Source organism: Centrocercus urophasianus, unplaced genomic scaffold (assembly GCF_019232065.1).
Source record: "Centrocercus urophasianus isolate 14NV4802_14NV808 unplaced genomic scaffold, USGS_Curo_1.0 seq_11, whole genome shotgun sequence".
NCBI lineage: Eukaryota > Metazoa > Chordata > Aves > Galliformes > Phasianidae > Centrocercus > Centrocercus urophasianus.
In genome coordinates, this window is record NW_024884253.1 from 32500133 (window position 1) to 32521472 (window position 21340).

At 42.2% G+C, this 21340-nt stretch overlaps 1 protein-coding gene and 1 long non-coding RNA gene across 5 annotated transcripts in view; one reads left to right on the forward strand and one right to left on the reverse strand.

Moving 5' to 3' along the window:
• The window catches only part of LOC122171932 (serine/threonine-protein kinase Sgk3), a 55498-nt gene that overhangs the window by 33367 nt on the left and 791 nt on the right, over positions 1 to 21340 (reverse strand). The window contains exons 2-4 of one of the 4 annotated variants that reach the window (XM_042839842.1): positions 15957 to 16075; positions 7475 to 7581; positions 6478 to 6563 (exon numbers count right to left, since the gene is read on the reverse strand). The exons of 1 other annotated variant lie outside the window; for it this stretch is intronic. The gene's annotated coding sequence lies outside the window, so the exon portion shown is untranslated. The remainder of the gene's footprint in view (positions 1 to 6477; positions 6564 to 7474; positions 7582 to 15956; positions 16076 to 21340) is intronic. 2 more of the 4 variants (XM_042839839.1, XM_042839840.1) reach the window with 2 other exon arrangements.
• LOC122171934 lies at positions 280 to 7009 on the forward strand. Its single transcript, XR_006172126.1, has 2 exons — positions 280 to 1136; positions 3886 to 7009. It is a non-coding gene; the product is annotated as an uncharacterized LOC122171934 (long non-coding RNA).

The window sequence follows — 21340 nt, forward strand, 5'->3', positions numbered from 1 at the left end:
CTACATAAACTAAGCGGAGGAGGGCCGGCTCCACCTGGGACGGGCGGCTACCGCAGCGCCGAGCCGAGCCCCGTGCCCGGCCCCTACAGCCCTCACGTGCGCCGGCCGCGGGCAGGAGAGAACCGCGCGCCCCGCTCCCGGCCCCGGGTAGCGCGGGAGGGGCCGCCGGGCGGTAGAGGCGGGCCGCCCCCTGCCCGCCCACGGCCGCTCCCCTCCGCCCCCGCGGCGCCGGGACACGGCCCGGGCGGGGCTGCCCGCCGGCCAGCGCGGCCCCCAGCCCCTCGGGACAGGCCTGGCCCTAGCTGGAGGCGGGCTGGGGGAAAGCGCTGCTGTGGCCTGCGGAACTGGAGGGTAGGTTGCAGCGCTCCAGCTACAACGTCGGACTCGGTGAGCTTTTCTATAGCGGACTGTGGCCGTAAGGAAGTTAATAAAAATACACGTACCAGAAAAAATCTGTTTCAACGGCAGCATTGCTTCCACTCTGTTGAACAGGCCTAATGTGTTCAGGGCTGCCAGGAGTCCGCAGGGACACCTGTGCGCGTGGAGCTGCTACACATGCAGCCTCTAACCATGAAGGGTCATCAGTTGTTTAACACACACAAGCTGTAGTTTCTAAATGTGTATACAGTTACTGCTCACACAAAGCTGAAGAGGCAAGCGTGCAGCACAAACGATAATACCAAGTTTGAAGTATCAAGTATGATGTTTTATCCTCTTCCATGTAAATACCTGAAGTGATTCCATGGATTTCAAAATCATTCTTTGCTTTTCGACTGCTGTGTGAAGAGTGAGCAAGAAGGAACGCACAGCACTGCACTTGGGTGCCCCAGTGCCCAACAGTCTTCCTCCTCGGCAAACTGCTCTAATGGTGCCTGGTGGAAAAGCCCTGCGTTCTGCAAGCATGTCTTCACAGGACTCACATGTAGGCCTGACGAGACACGGCGAAGTTCCTTGACGCAGTCACAGGTATCGGCATGTTCCTGGCGAATCCCAAGCGAGGAGATCCGGTTTCCAAGCAGTCCTGCTGCGAGACTTTCTACACAATCACACCATCACATGCTGACAGTCGTCCAAGAGCTCTCTGCATGCCAACCAGCAAAGCAGCCTGGCACAGTTTGAAATACGTCAGCGTTCCGGTGAGTGTTGTGACTGCGCGCACACAGGCTGCAAGTCAACTGGATCGTGGCCTGCCATTTTAGCAGAGTCCTCCCAGGAAGGTGTGAGGAATTCTCCCTTTTTAGCCTGCCCTTATCCAGTTTGGGAATTTCATAGTGTGGGGCACGCACTGCTAGATCTGGACACTGCATGGTGGCAACAGGTATCTGTCTTGCACTCATGGAGAATTTTTAAGGAAACTGTGCTGGTATGTCTTGTTCTCATCCAGAAGAGAACAAGCTTTGAACTTCAGTCAGTACAAGTAACTCACTGGCAAATAATTTAATCAGCTAATCTGTATGCAGGAGTTACTTTCAAGTCATTTAGCAGTGCCCATCTCCCGTCTGGTTGATGGGTTTTGGTTAATCATTCACTCATCAGCAGGGCCACTGAACAGAGCCATACTGATTTACAGTAGAGGGCCTCAGGGCAGGAGAGCAGAGGACCCTGGCCCAGGGGTAGTTTAACTCTGCCCACCTGACCACACAGTCTGAGCCCTAAAGCTCTGAATGAAGAGATAAATTTGTCCTTCCTTGCAGCTGAAAACTCTTTGAAGACTGGTCTGTCATCTGTTTAATCTTATGTATATATGCTATGGTTCCTCTCACTATGGAGCTAGCCTCAGCCTAAGTAATTACAGAGCAGCAGTGTGGTATGTATCCCTAAACTGCAGTTTGCCAGAATGAATTCCACAGCAAATGTAGCTATATATTGCATCACATCATACAAAGCACTGCTAAGATCCTGAAATTTAAAGTAACCCTAATGTATAGATTTCTTTGTTGAGCTTTTCAAGTTTAGTACTCTAATGACAATTTGTTTTGGGATAGCTGGTGGCACAAAACCACAGAGCTAAACTCGCCTTTAAGTGAACTTATAAGTCACACCCATTCTGATGTTTTTATCCATGGGATCTCCCCAGCATTCCCCATTTATGTCTGCCTGGCAAGCACACAATGAATCTAGCCTCCACCAACTGCTTTGCAGTACCTGGCTTCTGAGGAATGTTGCAAACCTATAAGCTGTGTTTCTTTCAAACTATGTAAAGTTTCTGTTGAAAAATCTCAGTGACTGGGTGGTAGGAGAGGAGAAAAAAAAAAGGAAAGGAAGGAACTGTTTCAATCCACTTGGACTTCTCCAAGCCCAGTACAAACAGGTAGCACTATAATATGAACTATTAAGTGTAAAGTAAAAGCTGTTTTTAAAATGTGCCTAAGCTGGCAGGAAAATCTGTGTCGCTTACCAAAGATTAGAAGTCTGATTTTACCAGAGGTCTAAAACAGACAATATAAATAAAAACACTGTAAGACAAAGACAAATAGGAATGCAGAAAACGTGTTTAAACATAGCCACAACCTTTGTTAATAAGCACTGTTCTATATGTATATGCTGTGGTACTTAGATAAATATTCAAATACTTACACAACAAGCACAGTTATGGGAGAAGTGTAGTTCAATGTTTTTTATTACTGTTGAAACACTGTGGGTCAATTGACTAACACCTTGAAAAAACCATGTCACTGTCAGCTTCAAACTTTTTCACACCCAGTTTGCTGTCCTACACCTTACGCTCACTGATAGCACAAACTCCTTGCCCCCTACAAAGGGCAATTAATAGTCAGATTTGGACACTAAGTTGAGCTAATGTCTGAGATCAAACTTTTCTGTGATGCTGTCTTGCATACCACCACCAACAGCTCCAATTAAACCAAATTCATGTATGCATAAAGCTCATCAAAAGGCACAAATGTAACACTGCTATCAAGCCATCTTTTAAGTAATTTCTGTTAGACTTTAGCCTATAAAGCCTGAAACTTAGACATCTCTCAGGAATCAATCGTTGGCCATTGTATCTAACTTCACATTTGCCAAATGATTTTAATGCAAGAATCTTAGTCTAGAGTTCTGGTCTAGTACCAGATCTGGAGTTTGGTGGCCCTGCCTGTGGCAGGGGGGTTGGAACTTCATCCTTGGGGTCCCTTCCAGTCCAAGCCATTAAAAAATAAAAAATAAAAAGAATCAATCAAACAAAAAACATCAATCCCCTCCCCACAAAAACAACAAGAAAAAACCCCACCTCGAGCTACCTCCAGCTACCCAGGATTCTGACTGTCACGAAGACCCCATAAAACACATGAAGACAGATGGATACCTGCCCTTTTCCATCACTCTGTGCTCAGCGCTTCTCAGTTACACTCACTCTGCTCCCCAGCCTCTGATTCGGAATCACCTGATTAATCCATATCCATCCTCACTGCTTGCTTAGGGACTGGACTTCTAAGAGGTTTGGGACTAGGCTGGTTGGGACTAGGCACACAGTGCTGCAAAACATGACACCCAGGACTCACCTACTGGAGAAAACAATCTTCTGAGAGACTCCCTAGGTACAGAAGATCACCAGAAAACATAGGCTGTCGAGGATAAAATCAAATAAGTGAAGTCTCTTAGTGAGAAAGTGATTTCACTGAAAGCCTGAAAGTTAAGACTATGGAAAAGAAGACTGACTTACACTCCACAGTGCAAGCAAGAGTGTCACCAGGTAACTGTTTTTTACTGAAGTTGGTTTTGTAATACTTAATGGATGTATGCACATTAATAGCTTTCATTTAACTCATTTTCATAGTTGCGTGCCTGTGCTTATTAGAGGAGTCTGAATAATAGTTCAGTTTTACTTGAGCTCTGTAGGAGAAATGTTTTTTTCCTACTTTTTTTTTCTTTCCATATTCTCAGCCATCCACAAAATGTCTTCAGATTACAGAGATAGTCTTTCAATTTGGAGGAATCGAATGGATATGTAAGAGACTGATTTGTAGTTATATGCTTCAGCCTCTGCTTCCAGAGAAACCAACTCACCAACCAAAACTAACACAAGCCACCTCACTGAGAACTACTGGAAGAGTCAGCATTACCTCAACAAAGCTAAAAACTTGCAAGGAGAGGAAACTTCCCAGTCCTGAATGACATTCACAGTGAGCTGACACGGTTTTCCAGAGCTCCAGACACAAAGATGATCCTGCGTTACAAGAAGAGTGTTGTGGGCACTCAGGCTGGTGGAGATCCAAACCGGAAGGGAACCACACTTAGCATAACAAACACTGCTAAACAAGGCAATGGATAACTGCAGAAAAACAGTACTAAATTGCGTCATTTCACAAACATCGCAGGGTAGGCATAACATGGACCAAAGGAATGATGACAGCAGCACTAGATCAAAGAAATTATTCACAGAAGCTTAAAAAGAAAAAAAAAGGATTAAATCAAGTGACGCACATAATAGAAATGAATGCTGGTACACAAGTACACAAGCAAGCATTGTGCCAAAAACAGCAGTGTCACTAATAAAGAAAAACAAGTGTGGCTGAGTGATAACAAAAGTGAGTTAGGAGAACGTGTATGCCATGGATGCTGATGTCTAACTTGGAAAAGGAAACTGCCTGCCAATGCTCTTCAGAGTAATTACGTTTTTTGTTAAAAATATGTGAAGCTCTCATTCTCTTCAGCAGTGCCTTTACACCCGAGGATGACACTGCCAACAGCCCACTGTTTCTGTGAGCAAGACTAACTGCAGAAAACAGCATCTGCTCTCAGTCATGTGCAAAGGTCCTGTAACAAAGAGCTCAGTGGCACCCTCAGTGCCTTGACATTCACACTTATCAATGATGCAGTGCTTCTTGTCCTTCCTAGAAGCAACATCATCACTTTGAACGTTCAGTGGATCTCTGTGGGACTTTTAAACATCTGTAGTCTGGACTGAATGGCCACTCTTACTTGTATGCTCCAAAATCAAAGCAAACAGCTCACGTGCAGTCCTGGTATCACCTCTAGTAAGGGGAGAGGAAACATCTCTGCAGAAAAATTGGATGTGGCACTTTTTACAGGTTTCATCATATCCAAACATCGCCCTAATTTCTCACAAAGCAAAAGAGACTTGACCTAAGGTTGTCTCCCTTCCCCCACCAAAAGCCAGTTTTGAGTTTCAGATCTTACTGAGCTTCAAGGAATTTTAATTCCCTGAAAGGTAGTGACATTCAGAGCTGCATACATGCCAGGGTTCGTGGCTGTTCCTTGTACATTTCAAGTTCAGTTACGTTCCATGTAGTCCTTCAAAATGAGAGGGAATCTGTTCCAGCCAACTATGAGCTTAGCAGCTATCACCACACTGTGGGGAAATACTGGTTGCAGAAAATGCAACACAGGGGGCTCAGTAGTGGGGGAGGAAACCTGCAAGATTCATACCACTAGGAAAGTCAGATACCTCATGAGCCTGATACCAGCCTATAATCTGCACCATACCATAATCAGCTTCACATTTTATCCAAATAAACTATTATTAGAGAGCACAGATACATGCAAATCAAGTTACTGACACAAGTATTAGACAGGATTTTAAAGGATGGAAAATAAAATGAAAATATGGGGACAAATAAGGCCGTAAGTTATCCTTTTTATCCCTTTATACAAGAGTTCTAGTTTTTTACATTCTGTTACATGACCAAAATTCTGAATATACTTTTATAAATCTACTTAGGAAAATTCATTCTTTTTCTACAACACAGTGTTATAACTAACAGACCTCAGGACAGTTTGATATAGGCGAGCAGTTTGGGGCAGAAACTGCATAAATGTATGGTGGGATTGGAAGATAAAAAATAGTTGTCAGGCAGTGCAGTACCATATCTGCCCTTAAAATACGGGCATTCCTTTTCCTCTCCTTGTGCTCTACATGGACCTCCTCAAACATAACCAGAATGTATCATTATTGCAGCATCAGTCACTTTGCACTACTTTTTCAGTTAAGGCAAGCTAAACAACGTATTCTGTTATAACACAAACAACTCTGATGATTAGTTTCTAAAATTTACTTGCAACACAAAGCACTTCAAGTGAGCAGCAGCGCAGGAAGCTGCCTGACAGCACTTGCTTCAGACTCAAAGCCCCCTGTACACACCCTGCTCACTTACTCACCCCGCTCACTCTCCACCACACACTCAACCCAGACAGAGCTTTGCTAACCACAGTGCATGGACATACAACCACTTTCAAACTATACTCACTGGTATCAAAATAGACCTCTGGGATCAGATCTCTTTTGCAACCCTCACTCACTGAAGTGAACAGTGCAGAACGGCCACCCAAACAACATCTCTACTGGCAAGTTCAGCTACCAGGAGGAGGAGAACAGCACCAATACCGAACTCCAGATAGGGACATGGATCACTTAGGTTGGAAACATCACCATGCCCAACCACAGCCTAATTTACTTCAGCCTTCTGTTATCTTGGAGATGCACATTGTCAATACTGCCTTCAGGCATTTACTTACATGGAAGTTTTGCACAGGTTTTACACAGGTTCCATGTGTATGAGGAAAAGAAGTGCGCTGGACCTGACTTTAAGTCCTGTAGAGTTCTACAAAAACAAAACCAAGCAAAAAAACCTATCAACCACATATAGCAAAATACCAAAGATAACAGGTTGCTTTACAAATACATGCAAATTAAGTTCTTAATGTGTCAAATATACAGCTTGCAGCGTGTGCTAGCAAGATCTGGGGCAAGCTTCAATAGATATGCATACATCACATCATCACATCAATTACTGTGCTGTTAAATGCTTTGAAGCTGAAGTTATCCAATACACCTCTTGAAGTATAAGCCCTAGTTGCTAAAAAAAACCTCCTCCCAACTCACAGTACGATAAGACCTGCATTTGTTCTTAACATAGACTGTGGTGTTCAGCTTATAAAAAGTTTCACAAAACAGGTCAGCTAGCTGAGTATGCCCAAGATCTGAGCAGTATGTGCGGGAAGGTATGCTAAAGCTAAGCTAAGTATAATAAAAAAAGCTCTCAAAGTAGTAATTTTGTATGGATGTTTCTTAATTCAGCCTCCTGAATCCCAGCTACAGCACGTTCAACTAGAATTGCAAATACAGGCTTGGGTGAACAAACACGCTTTGGTAAACAAATGCTTTGGCACACAATGTTATGTAGGTGGGATCTATCCAGAATGTCAAGAATTGTTCCCCAAATCATAGAGATGAGCAAGAACACAACCACTATATTTGCCTTTTCAAGCTATTTACTGGTTGTTCATCTGTCCAAGTATTCTATTCAAATGAAATTTTAAAAGGGTGGGTGGGCCCCCGGTGTATTTTTTTCCTATTTGCTTTTCCACCCTCTTCACTACAGTCAGTATCTTCATTAGTTGGCAAGAGATGGGGAAGGTTCACTATGAGTCTCTGTTCTCCAGCTGCTCTCAGTTCCTGCTCTATTAAGCCTTAAGAAATAAGCACAGAGAGAGGAGGGTTCAGAAGCTTTACCCTGATGGGAGGAAGGAAGGAATCACTGGTCTTCTCGTTTGACAGCTGTTCTCCTATTTTCATTTGCTCACAGCCCTTTTCCAAAATAGCAGCACTTTAAAGGCAACCTAAGATTTGCAGAATAGATCAGATTTGGATTTACTATTCTATTAATATCTCCAACAAATCGTTTAGGTCAAAAGATGCATGCATTCTGCTATAGCACTGATCCATGCCAATTCTATCTTCCCTCCCTCAGTAGAAAACTGATAGCAACAATTTAAAAGCCCCTCTACCAAATCCCATCCAAAAAAAGAGAGAGATTAAAGGAAAATTTTGCAGAAGTTTATTATTTTCTTTCCTTACTTTGTTTACATGTTTATCTAGTCATTTCCTCATGTTTGCCCAATGCCCAGCCTATTACCCATCCATAGAGAATATATATTTCCACCTACTAACTACAGAGTCTGTTTTTTGTTTGTTTGTTTGTTTGTTCTCCAAGCATTCCCTTCTTCAGTCCTCAGAGTTTCGGATCAATGTTTTATGTGTTTACACGAGTCTGAACTTTAAGTGATAGATTTATATGGAGATGCATATGTCCTGTCCTCTTATACCAGGTAAAACCAATCCAATATAAGATGATGTCCAAGAACAAATTAGGGCAGAAGACAGATTATCAACTTTTGGTACCTACTTAATTGATCTGTCTCTCCTCTCTTAAGAAATAACATGGCAATCTAGCAGAACCAGTTAAATATATATTGCACATCCTGAGAAAAACTAGACCTGAGTATGAAACACAACTAAAAGTTATGTAAATCCCCCCTAATCTTGATGTTAACTCAAGACCACTATTTCATAATCAAGTTTTTAAAGGGCAAATGTCAATATTTAATCTTTCAGGTCAGCAGTTTTTTGGACATTAGCTATTATGGTGTTACGGTGTTTCAAGTCTTTGAAAGGGTTGATAGCAGCAGGACAAGGGGAAATGGTTTTAAGTTGAGGGAGGGAAGATTAAGGTTGGGTATCAGAGAATTTCTTTACAGAGAGAGTGGTGAGGTGCTGGAACAGGCTGCCCAGAGAGGCTGTGGATGCCCTGTCCCTGGAGGTGTTCAAGGCCAGGTTGGATGGGACCCTGGGCAGCCTGGTCTGGTACTGAATGGGGAGGTTGGTGGGCCTGCATGTGGCAGGGGGTCTGGAGCTTCATGATCCTTGAGGTCCCTTCCAACCCTGGCCATTCTGTGATTCTGTGGGTGGTAAAGAACAAAGGCAATAAGGAAAGGTCACTGCATGGAACACGAATACTAAGTAGGAGAATTTTACCTGCTGACACTTTCCTATAGCTATTTTAAAGGGACAATAAGAAGTAAATTACCTAAAATGCATTGTGTTTTCCTGCAGTCATCATTCAAAACAGTCAGATGTTTTGCAGGAAGGTGTTCCTGCACACAAATCTAAACAACTCCATTTTCCTTCTGTAAGACATGAGAACACGTCCTGCTCCAAATACAACGTTCTCCAACAGCGCTGCGCAAATTAAAGCAATTTTTGTAGACGACAGAACAATTTCAAGCTTGCGTAAGAACACAAAAGAACAAAATGCCCAACTTTTGTAATTACCTGGCAATCTTACTTTGTGTCAACCTGATTCATTACATGTTTTCATAAATCTTCCAATTAAGCACAGGAACAATTTTGTTCTAGAAGCAAGATAAGTAATTTTTAAAAGCCATGAGAACTAAAGATGTTGTACATCTCAGGAACTGAAGCATTCAGTAAATGTATTGCTACTGCATTTAGAGTAAAATACAAGAATTGTTCACCTGCACAATGTTCAACTGCCAAAAATCAATCTCCGTTGGGATGAAATGGCAGCATTGGTGGGGACGGCTCAACTGGAATATATACCAAGCAAAGCTAACAGGAGTGGTGTTAGAGAAGGGTGCAAACGACTGTCACTCTTGATTTAACTGATGAAAATTAATTTCAGTTTGAAGCAGGTACCATGTCAGTGCTCAAACATCTATCTGTCACACACTAGCTCCACTTCCACTCAAGTTTGGGATGAGTCACTAGCAGATTACTACACCAAATTGCTTCTGATTCAAATGTACCTTTCATTTATATGAAGTGCACCAAACAACAGCCCTTCAAAATACCTACTTCAGAAATACTGTCTCCTTGCTCACCCTTACATATCCCTACACTTGAATCAGCTGAAATACATTTGAATAACCCATGAAACCATGATGCAATTTCCTTCCTAAATCTTTCCTGTTCCCAGTTCCTTACCACACCTCCTCCTAGCCACGTGCTCTGTATTACCCTTTGGGAAGAAAAACAGATCTCCACTGAAATAAAGTCCAGGTAATCATGGATATTTCCATCTCTTCACCCATCTGCATCCACTACTGATGCTATTGATTTGGATGTGTCTTTAAAGTCATAAAACACAGCACTGTCAGTTTTTCACTGTTAGAAGAATAATGTCTAATTTTGAGAAGAGAAATGCTTTAGGGAAAAAAACCAGCTAATTCAGAGCAAGCAAGATAGCTGTTTGTACTGCTGATTCCTGGCTCCTGTGTTTCCACACTATGTAACTGCTCAATAAAGCTTTTCATGCACATTTTGTTGCATTCATTGTGAACTTGCATTGTTATACTAGGTATCGGATTTTAAAATCTTGTTTATGTGAAAGATGTCTCAAATCACATAAGCTGGAATAGTTTAGCACTTTTATTGGATCATGGACTGGTAACAGAATTTCTGTCAACTAACAGAAGGACTAGAAGCTGAGGGAGACAAAAAGAGAACACACAGAGCATTAAGCTAATACCAAGGGGAAAGAAATTTTGGACATTTCACAGAAGTACAGAGTTGAAAGCATTAACATGATGATCATGGTAGACAGGTACAAGTTAGACCTGTGTGGATGCTAGAATTTTTGGAGTATGAAAACATGGAGATGTGAAAATTAGTTATTGAATTTACATGGGATTATATTTTCATTTTATTGTGTGTCTAGGAAAGATGAGAGCACAGCCTGGGGCTTCCTGTAGTGTCAGGGGGAGCAGACATGGAAACACGCAGAGCTCCCACTCCTTTACTATATAAATCTCCATGTATTTTCCACAGTGTTGCTTTGCAGGAAAAAAAATATATATATGCACACATATACCAGGCTGGGTCTGGATTTACTAAGAGAACAAGAAGTTATTTCAGAGAATACTTGTTGGTATCTTCTGAACAAATAAACCACAGGATTTGTATTTACATTTTAGAAGCAAGTTTTCAAATTCTGTTACATAATCTGCCCAGAGCTGAAAAGTTAAGCAGTCAGTTTACTGAAGAGCCTTAAAAAGAAAAGACATCTGATGCTGGTTTGTGGTTAGTTCTGTAGCATGCTGGCATAGAATATACCACAGATTTGCAAGGAAGTCAGAATATAGAATAAAATCCCAGATATTGGCTATGGAGAGTAAATAATAAATCCAGCTCTGGATCCTGATAAATAGACTAAGCAGCATTTTCTTTGCCTGTAGAACCATTTTCTTGGCCAAGCCTGTTCAGATTCCAATGAACAATAAAATTAAGAGCTACTACAATGGAAACCAAGGGAATAGCATTAAAAATGTACCTGCAACGCACACTAAAAGATTCGGCCAAAGCACATGAGAAGGTTTTCCAGTAGAACGAGGAAAAGACCTTGTGTCTTTCTAATCCCATGAGATCTTAGTCATTATGCCACAGCGGAGTAAGATTATTTGCTAAAGGCTGCCTTTTTATTGAGCTAGGAAAAGAAAATCCCAACCGGTCCATTTCAAACAAAGAACTGCATGTCCTACTTTCTTCTGAAAGCACCCCAGCCCAGCACTGATAGCTCATTTGGGTAGAGCTGAGCAACAGCAGAAAGGTCAGCTCACATACAGATTCTGGAGAGCCCACTCGCTCACCACCGCCAGTGGTACTGCAGCTCCTCATGAGTGTTTAGAGGCGTGCATCAGAATGCTTAGGGGATTCGTGTGCTAAAGCTTTTAAATCTCCAGTTAGGTGCATGATGTGAAGGGGTGCAAAAAATATCCAAATCTCTGTCTTATTTGGCTGGAGATGTTAATAGAAGCGGATCCCTCTCACACTGCAGCTGTTACTTGTCTCACCAGAGAGGAAGAAATGCCAGAGTACACTTCTTTAGGAAAGAAGTCAACTTTATTATCTCCTACAACACATCAGCACAACGTGGGTGTCACGCAGTGGCTGCCCATGACAAAGACAACCAAACAAATTTATACCTACGTATTTTAGTTCATGCCCTTTTAATCATGCTCAATGGACTGCCTAAGAACCCCTTAAATTTTCAAAATCTCTTCATTCCAAGCTCTTAGGACTCAGGTCAGATGCACTCCCTGATGCTAATGGTTCAATTCAAAGGCTGCCTGGATTGACTCCCCCTAGTGGGGTGGGAATACTCATGCTGGCCTTTTTTACTCACTGGCTTTCCATAAAGTCAGCAGTAAGCTCCTACTATCACTGCTCTCACTGAGGGTGGACGATTGAGGCGTTCTGTCTCTTTCTGACTGCAGTACTGCATTCCCTTCTGAAAACAGCAGTGGAAAGCACTTAAACTCCTAAGCCACACAAGTCATAGAACTGTTGACTCCAAGGATGTGGTTTCGTTAAAAATTCTGCCTACCATTCTTGGAAGAAGCAGTAGACCTAAATCTTGTGCCTAAATCCATGGTTTGAGGAGCTTAGATGCAGCATCCCTGCTTGGTGGGACAATCTGTGCAGAAGGCAATCTGACCCCACCAAGGATGGGCGTGGATTGCTGGCTAGAGTTGTGGACACACAGTAACAGTCCTTCTGAAGGCACACACACTCTTTATTCCATTTTTGAAGTGATGTTTCTCACTTCAGTAAATCCACTGCTATTGAAGAATAGTGATGGACAGCATGGGACTATGGCCTGTAGGGTCTGAAGCACTGCAGGAACCAGCTGCTTATGTAAGTAGGGCTATTCAGTTTGAACAGTGATGTGGCTTTTTTAGAGGGTCTGGCAGCACCAGCTACCTGGGATATCAAATTGAGCAATCAAACATTTAACAAGCTGAAAACAGAACGGAAAAGGCTACAGCGGGAATCTAATAACATGTGATTATATTTGTGTGGTATCAGGAACAAAGGCCTTGGAACTGGTGTGAAGCTCTCTTGTGCTTTAGACTGAGACTTCTTTATTTCAAAATTAACCATTTTTTAAATAAAAAAAAATGCAGGAAATGCAGAAAGCAGCAGATCTTTAGATTTGCTTCTAGGCAAATGGAGATCAACTAGTTCAGAAGATAAACTGACTAGAAGTCATGAAATGGAAGGCAAGCGAGGGAGCTCATAAATACAATGAAGACAAACTTAGTTTGTTAACTAAGTTGTCCAAGTTAGCACACTTAGAGTACAGCTCGCAAAAGAAAGTATTAAAAGAGAGAAAAAAGCAGCAGTTTCCTCAAAGGAACAATAGAACAGGACAATCTGACCTTGTGCCCTATAAAAACAAACAAAAGAAGTTGTAGTAAGAGGGTTCTTTGTCTAGGTCTTGTGTTTGGGGATCTCTGAGGAGCTCAGGGCAGACGCAGGATGTGGAAACCTGGTCAAATTGCTAGCAGCAAGTGTTAAATTTGCATGAGCACATAACTACAAAAAAATCAGCAGTTATGACAAAGTTACAATGTAAATTGAAAAGAAAAAAAAAAAAAAAAAGTAGCAATAAATAATCCTTATTGTCCATATATTTTTACCTTAAGATCAAGAGAAACCTTGTGGCCTTTTATCTGAAAGGAGTGTGTGTGCACCTGTATGTGTACAATGGAGAAAACAAACAGTAAACAAAACAACAGCAAACAGGTAAGAATATTAGGGAAATTAGAGATTCACAAATTGGCAGGCCTGATGAATTTCCTTGCAGGATGTAGCTCGGTCACAGGTCACTCATGAAAGGTAAGTAATGTAATATATCAAAAAACTGGAAAAGGGCAAACATATCACCCAGCTTTGTTAGAATGAAATTACAGGACCAATAAGTCAGTTTAATGTCAAATTCCCAGGAAAAAGAAAAAAATCCAAAACAAATGAATTAGCAGCACCTTAAGCTTAATGAGTAGCCAAAAGAGATTTTCTAAATCACGCAGCTAACTGCCTTTGACAGGCCTTCCGGATAGGTAGAAGAGAAAGCACAGATGTCACATCTTTCCTTTGAGTAAGGCTTCAAAACTGCCTCGAGGTATTTTAACAATCAAACTACAGATGCAGGGAGAATTAATCGTTTAGGATGTGAGAAACAAAGGTTAAATATACAAATGTCAGGATACAGTAGTAATTTGAAAGGACAGAGTGAAATGTCACCTACAAGATACTTCCCTCAGGCAGGAAACATCAAATAAGACAAGATGAGAAGCAATACAGCTGTAGGCTACAGTGGATCACAGGAGATAAACACCAAGTTGTTCTAAGAAAGGCAAATATTGTTACAAGATACCAAAAAAAGTGTTGGGAGTGCAATGCCAGAGCATTAGCAGCTGAATTTAAAAATACCTTTCTCCCTACCCATCTCTGTTCCTATCTGAATACCTAGGAGAGCTGTGGACCACCAGAAAGGGTCTAGGGAACAGCAGTGAGAATGCAAAGCAGTCTAAAAATAGGAGCTAGGGCTGAGGTGGGATCCTGGACAAGCTGGTTGTTAGGACAGGGGAAAACCACACAGAGGATGGCTGCTATTTTAGAGTACTGCTGCAAGAAGGTCATAGTCTCTTCCTCAGTCAAGCATGGATAGGACCAGTCCTGATGAGTTTAAAATGAGCACAGTAAAGGTTCAGGTTAGACACTGGAGGAGGGAGGCAAGAACATTACAAACAAAAACAGAAAACCAAATCTACCACAACAAGCAAGCAAGGAAGGGTAGCGAGGCACTGGAAGAGACTCCACAAGACCTTTAAAAACAGCTGAGACAAACACTTAATAAAAGACAGTTTTTTTCCTTTGGGGCACAGACATTTTAGATGGTCTCTTGAGACTTCAAAAGTACAGCTGGAAGCAATGTTCTATGAAGCATGGAGGTTTGCCCTACGCCAAACTGTGAGTGTTGGGACCAGCAGCAGCATCTGTGCGGCACAGAGAGCAAAGCAGGACAGATCAACTATTGCATCCCAGAACAGCACGACTTCTCTCAGCCACCAGGTAGGTGTACGCTCCCTGCAGCAACACGCATGCCAGAGGGACACCATCAACAGCTCAGGCACTGGGCACTGATTCAAGACTGCATAGTGACCACTGACACCTAATGGGACATATGCATGTCTTCGGTGGGTGTGCGTACAAACTGCGGCAAACAATCACAGAACTGCTTTCTCACCCCACCCCCCCCAAAAATAAATGAAACCCCATGTCTTGGGGCTTTCTGACTTGTATAAAGTTGCACGAATAAAGCAAAAAAGCAAAAGCCAAAGCAGCCAAGCCATCAATCTCTTCCAGCTCCCAAGTCATAAAGCAGTCCCCATGACAAACCATGTTCCAGTTTCTCATTGCCTGTTCCTAATTTCTTGTTAACATGATGCAACTTCTTTTTTTTTCTTTCCCCCTAAGGGTAAAATTGTGCATATGTCTGAGAGCATGCAACTGCCATTGAAAAGCAGCTCTATATTCAGAGGCATAAGGCCAGCCTCTGTGCCTTACGAAGCAGTCCCTCTGTAGCAAAGGGGCTGCCAGTGCACCCGTGGAAATATTCAGCATGTACAGATTCCTTATCAAAGACTGGTTGGTTTCTTAACCTCTGCCCTTCACATACAGCATGACTGCCTGTATAATTATCAGAACTTTGACTGAGTGGTTGATGATAGTGTTTCTTTCAGGTCATTTCAAGTCATTTCAAGTGATGCCCCTACATAAAATATCAAACTGATTTTTTGCATGTGTTGACAAGTTCACTTTCTTATTTCTGAGTAAAACCCTGCAAGCGCTATGCCATTCCTTCTTCCATCTCTATTTCAGTTCTTCAGAAACAAACACACATGAAATACGGGAAAAAAAACAACTCCAGTGTCAACAGTTAAAATGTTTACACAGAAATTCTAGATACTTTTGAATACTTGACAGAAGCTACAGAATTCTGGTTTTATTCCCAGATAATTAAACAGGAAGAAGGGCTGAGGGCATCAGACATGAGAATATCTCAAGTGAGGATCCCAGCCAGCACATGTTGCAGAGCTACACTTGCAAGACAGGCATCAATTACACATTCTGGTGAACTACTCTACAAGTGCAGCATTTTAAGGCTGTTCATGAGTTTCTAATAGCCTCTGTCAATTGAAATAAAATGTGTTCAAACACTCAGATGCCATAACCAAAACCAAGTGGATCATAAATCTGAAGGTCTTCTGAATTGGTGAGACTAAGTCAAGCTTCTACTTTATATTTACATTGTCTTGGACGTGTAAATCAAAATCCAGGCAGCAAAACTTACTTTTAATTGGTGTGGGTGGTAGATGAGCTCGCTCCTTTTCAGTCTGTCTTCTGTTTTTAATTGGGTAGAAAACTATTGTAAATATTTTCTTCTTTCACACTGCTCCTTCCCAAGCTTTTCTGTAAACAAGTGAGGTATTGTTTAGCTGCTATACACTACATCCCACACACCCCAAACCAAAACAGAGAAAAAGTACACATTCAAATCGCTACAGATCACTTGGGATTCTAAGGGTTTTTTTAAAGCACCCCATAGAGCGACTTGCATACTTCCACATAAACTGGTTAGTGCAAGATATAATATCTTTTTACCTTTGCTTTTCATTATCAGCTTAAGAAGAGAAGAGCAGACTTGGAAACTTCAGCAAATGAACCTAAAAAGATTCACTTAGCAACCTCTAAGTCTGGTCAACAGCTCTGTGCTGTTCAAGGCACAAGTACAAGTGCATCACTGTTCTCTCATTTAAATGTGGAATAATTCTAGGATTCATGGCAATGCCAGCTTAAACTTAGCTCTAAAGAAACCCTTTGTTTTCAAATAAATCGGTGCTTCGTTTTAGATAATTCTATAAAGAATCCTATTCATCCACCACGTAACATATTCGTTAACATGAAAAGAGCGCCAAGAAGGCAGTCGACCTCCAAAAAACTCTGAAGAAAAGTGAAGTAAAAGCAATCTATTTAGCGCATGCCTTCGGAGTTACATGTAATATGTGTGTACACATGCACAAGATATAAAACATCATCAGAAGCAGCACCATTTGTTCTCAGTACAAACACTTTATACTAAGAGGTTTGACAATTTATGAGCACATCAGGCACGCTCTCCTGACAGAGCCATGTAATTGCTCATTTTCTCTGTCACTGATCCAAGTATCACATGATTTTTCAAGGGATGCTACTAAGGGTCAGCTTTGTGGTCTCCTTGTAGAGAAACCCCATATGTTTCCAATAAGGGCTCTTCCTTTTGCAAGGTATGGTTAAAGCCCATCTAAAAGCCTTTTTTTTTTTTAATTACCTCAAATTCCTATTCTATATTCCTTCAAATTTTAAAGCAAAACACATAAACTGGAAATTCCAGAGCACTTAAGTCAAGTACTTATTTTCTGAATGCTCAAGTCCTTTATTTATCGAACTTAGTATGAAACATTTAAGGGCATGACAGTGATCCCAGTTCATAAGAACCAAACACTAAGGTGCCACTAAAAAAGTCTCAACTATGACTATCATGGTCTAAATAGACAGTCGTCCTCTTACACTACTGCAGACATCAGCATTTAAACATGTATGTGCAACATTCCTGCACTTAAGCAGAAACTATACAGGGAATGGAAGATCCAGGATGGTCAATGGCTGCAGCGCCTGCCGTAGGGGTTTTAACCTCAGACTTCATGGGATCCAATGGCAGCCTCTGCTGGAGAATGTTACCAAGAAGTCAGGCTTTTTGCTGTGGGGTCTGTTTCTGGAGGTTTTCAAAATCCAGCCAGCCAGGAACCCCGCCAAAATCCAGCCAAAATCCAGCCAGGAACCCCGAGCAAGTTGCCTGAACTTGGTGCTGACTCTGTTTTCAGTAGGTAGTTGCACTTGACACATGCCAGGGTTCCTTCTGACCCAAGTAACTGCACGATCTAACACATGTAGCCCTAAGCAGCACTTCCCCTTCAGCACATCTTCCTGTTGGAATTCAGAAATGTCGCTCTAGTACAACAGCTCACAACAAAGCTCCCAAGTCTCCCAAACACAGCTTCTCATTCAAATTATCATTTCAGCAGATGTTCACGATGCCAAGCTGTGAAAGGTAGCTTCATGAAAATAAGAACTGTGCCCAACTGGTGTCTTGTTTTAGCAGAAAACAGAGAAGGTGCAATACCTAAAATGCTGGCACACAGTTTGCTTAATTTAGATAACAGATTTTGCATCCTACATGATATAGATAAATACTTGGAAGTGACTTCAATTCTACAGTAGATCAGTGCTGAGATATGAGGTGTAACAGTCATATTTGCAAGGACACCACAAATCCATTCTGATGTACCTACAGTGTTACCAACACTGAATCCAGAATCAAAGGCAAAGCATTCCTTAGTCTGAAGCCTGCTATAAAGTATTTTGCATTTAAAAACACAGTGAAGCAGTTATGCATCCTCGGTTTTTCACTACAATAAACAAGAGATGGAGGAGTACCACTGAAGGAGAAATGATCCTAAGAGCCAGAAGAGCAGGCAGCAGTAAAGCAGCTGGCAGTGCTTGTTTCTCAGCTGAGACCTCTCTCCTTTTAAGCAGCACATCATGGAGTGTCAGAAGCCAATATCCCTCTGATTTACTTTTCTCCAAGACAAATATAATGGTCTATAAAGTTAAACAACTCTTACAGTGGCAATATTTTGCTATAGGATCTGGCAAGGCAGTTAGTACTAGCAGGTTGCCAGTCATCCTCACAGTTTCAAATGAGACTGCCAACAATAAGACATGGTGTCTCTTTGAATAAAGGAGCTTTGAAATAAATGTAGACACCAATCTTTCTTGTGCACACCTCCCCCAGCAGCCAGGTGCTTTCCTTCTCTAAATCAAAGAAATACAGTGCTAGCAAAACAAAGCACCTGAAGTATCACAGAATGAGGAATTTACCCCTCCTTGTCAGATGACAAGAAGGATCTGGTAGTGCTTGTTGACAGCCAGCAGAACATAAGCCAGAAGTGCGGCGAGGTGGCCAAGAAGGCCAATGGCATCCTGGCTTGTACCAGAAATAGCACAGCCTGCAGGAGCAAGGAACTGATCATCCCTTTGTACTCAACATTGGTGAGGCCACACTTTGAGTATTGTGTTCAGTTTTGAGTCCCTCACTACAAGAAAGACATTGAGGCTCTGGAGTGCGTTCAGAGAAGGGCAATGAACTTTTGGGGGTCTGGAGTACAAGTCTGAGGTTGTGGCGAGGTGGGGGTCAGCATCTTCTCCCACATAACAGCAAAATGATGAGAGGGAATGGCCTTAAGTTGCACCAGGGAAGGTTCAGGTTGGATATCAGGAAAAATGTCTTCTTTATAAAAGTGGCGAGGCATTGGAACAGGCTGCCCAGAGAGGTGGTGGAGTCACTGTTCCTGGAGGTGATCAAGAGACATGTAGATGTGGCACTGAGGGATGTGATTAGTGGCATGGTGGGGATGGGCTGACAGTTGGACTAGATGATCTTAGAGGTCTCTTAATGATTCTATGGTTTTTGCCTTAAAGACTGAAGTGAAAAGACCATATGAAGATATAACCTTATATCTTTGTGTTTCTCCCTTTGCTAAAGAATGCAGAAGATGACTTTCAACACAGTTACAGGTCAGACTGTAGCCACAACAATCTGTGGATGAGGTCAGTATGACAGAACTAAATCCCTGCCTAAGAGGTGACAGACTAGCCCTCACCCTACAAAGCTACACCACGGCCACCATACCAAGTGCTGCAAGAGCTGGGTTCCTGCTGGTTCTCCCCTCTTCAGGCTGCGGTAGCTTGTAGCACCTTCCATGCGATGGCCCAGGCTAACCACTGCAGCAGCAATTTGCCCCCCACTCGGCTCCTTCAGTCCAAGCAACAACTGTGGAGGTGGGGGAGATGTGGGTTTGAACCTCTTGGGCACAGGGAGCAGGATCCCAGGTTCTGATCACCACAACTATCATCCCTCCAGCCACCTACAGAAAGGCCATGTTTAAAAAAATAACAACACAAAACAACACCTAAACAACTGATCCTATCAGTGTGTTTACAGCACACTTCCTAGGTGTCCCAGTTTCTTATCTCCTCAGAGCTTTGATGCTCAACCACAGCAGCTCCAGATAAAGCAATTAAGAACTTCCTGCTCAAGAAGGAAGATGCACTACACCTCAGACACTTTCGGAGCTGGGCAGACACTGTTATGCAGCTTGGAAGACTTTGTTTGAGATAGTGTGTTTGAGAAACTGGAATGCAAGGACTCAGTGAAACCCAATGAAGATGTCTTAAAGCATTCATGCAGTGTTCTCCAAGTCCTTCACTTCTACTTTGGAAAGCATGTTTGCTTCGCAGGTTATGTTAGCAGATGGATACTGCTTAAGCTTGAACAAAATGAAACTTCAATATAAACATGTGAAGTGCTAACTTCAAATAAAAACAACATATTGCTTTACTACAGCTCAGTCTGCAGAAGCACGTAGATTACTTATGCTGTTATCTAGATCTTTGGTCTATAAAAAAAAAAATCACAGCAGTTTAAGTCTTCAGTGGCTTATGAGTATACAAAAATGAAGTCACAAAGCCAGCCAACAGTGACTTTGCATTTGGGAGGTGCCCTCTGCTTAAAAATAATACTTTTTTAAAACTAGACAGCCAAAAATAAATATTCATTTACAGCTACAATATGTGTAAGCTGATCTTGCTTTATATGCAGAAATGCTGGGCATCTCTGTATGAAACGCCTCGTACCCATGGGACAAAAATGCCCTACTGCTTGCATGTAAGTGCTGAAACTGAAACCTTGTGGAAAATGATCTGGGATAGAGGCAGGGCAACCCAAGAAAGTGCTGCTGTATGGATGTGGCTGGAGGATCAGAGCTTATTAGAAGCTTATCCTCTGCACATAGGATGAAAAATAAGATTTGACATGCACTCCTATATAGTGATGATTAACCTGAGCCTGCAATTAGCATGCATGACATTATGAAATGACAAGACTATTTCCATCATAAATCCCAGATCCCAGAGAGAAAAGAGTTGCTATACACCTATTTTAATTTGCCAGTACCTGTGACATTTTATCTAATACACTTTATTTTTAGAATTCAGTATATTCTGTGGAACTTCTTGTTGCTGGGTCAAGTCAGCTTTGGAGGCTGGCAGCCAATCCAGCTGCTTAGATTGAAAGAATTCTGAATATTAAAAACCAGCAATCACAGTTTTAAACATACACCATTACAGCAGAATTATCCACCTACTCACGGATTGACTTGAAATAACTCCAAAAATGAACAGACGAGTACTTTTACTGGGAATTCTAAAGTAAAGCTTTAACTACTAGCTGCCTGCATGTCATTTCATATGCAGATCACAGCAGAACGGACCAGAAACCGCCCAACTCACATCCCTTGTGGCTCCTCTGCTCCATTAGCATCCAGCCCGAGATCATCCAAATGCATCCAAATGCATCCAAATGCAGGTGGGCAATAACGAAAAGCACCAGTTCCTATCTGCTGCTGATCACTGAAGTAAGAACAAATTCAGCACTTTACAAGCCCTGCACTAATCTAGGTATGCTGTATGTACCAGTCCTGACAGTTCTCATTCTCTTCAGTCACAGAACAATCTGGGTTGGAAGGGACCTCAAAGCACACCCGTCCCAACCCCTGCTGTGGGCAGGGCGGCCACCCA